The following is a 796-nucleotide window of genomic DNA, read 5'->3' on the forward strand; positions in this document are numbered from 1 at the left end:
ATTTCTCAAAAGAAGACATTCATACAGCCAACAGACACATGAAAAAATGCTCATCATCACTGGCCATCAGAGAAATGCAAATCAAAACCACAATGAGATACCATCTCACACCAGTTAGAATGGCAATCATTAAGAAGACAGGAAACAACAGGTGCCAGAGAGGATGTGGAGAAATAGGAACATTTTTACACTGTTGGTGGGACTGTAAACTAGTTCAACCATTATGGAAAATAGTATGGCGATTCCTCAAGGATCTAGAACTAGAAGTCCTATATGATCCAGCCATCCCATTACTGGGTATATACCCAAAGGATTATAAATCATGCTGCTATAAAGACACATGCACACGTATGTTTACTGCAGCACTATTCACAGTAGCAAAGACTTGGAATCAACCCAAATGTCCATCAGTGACAGACTGGATTAAGAAAATGTGGCACATATACACCATGGAATACTATGCAGCCATAAAAAAGGATGAGTTTGTGTCCTTTGTAGGGACATGGATGCAGCTGGAAACCATCATTGTCAGCAAACTATCACAAGAACAGAAAACCAAACACCACATGTTCTCACTCATAGGTGGGAACTGAACAATGAGATCACTTGGACTCGGGAAGGGAAGATCACACACTGGGGCCTATCACGGGGAGTGGGGAGGGGAGAGGGATTGCATTGGGAGTTATACCTGATGTAAATGACGAGTTGATGGATGCTGACGAGTTGATGGGTGCAGCACACCAACATGGCACAAGTATACATATGTAACAAACCTGCACGTTATGCACATACCCTC

Source organism: Piliocolobus tephrosceles, chromosome 2, assembly GCF_002776525.5.
Source record: "Piliocolobus tephrosceles isolate RC106 chromosome 2, ASM277652v3, whole genome shotgun sequence".
NCBI lineage: Eukaryota > Metazoa > Chordata > Mammalia > Primates > Cercopithecidae > Piliocolobus > Piliocolobus tephrosceles.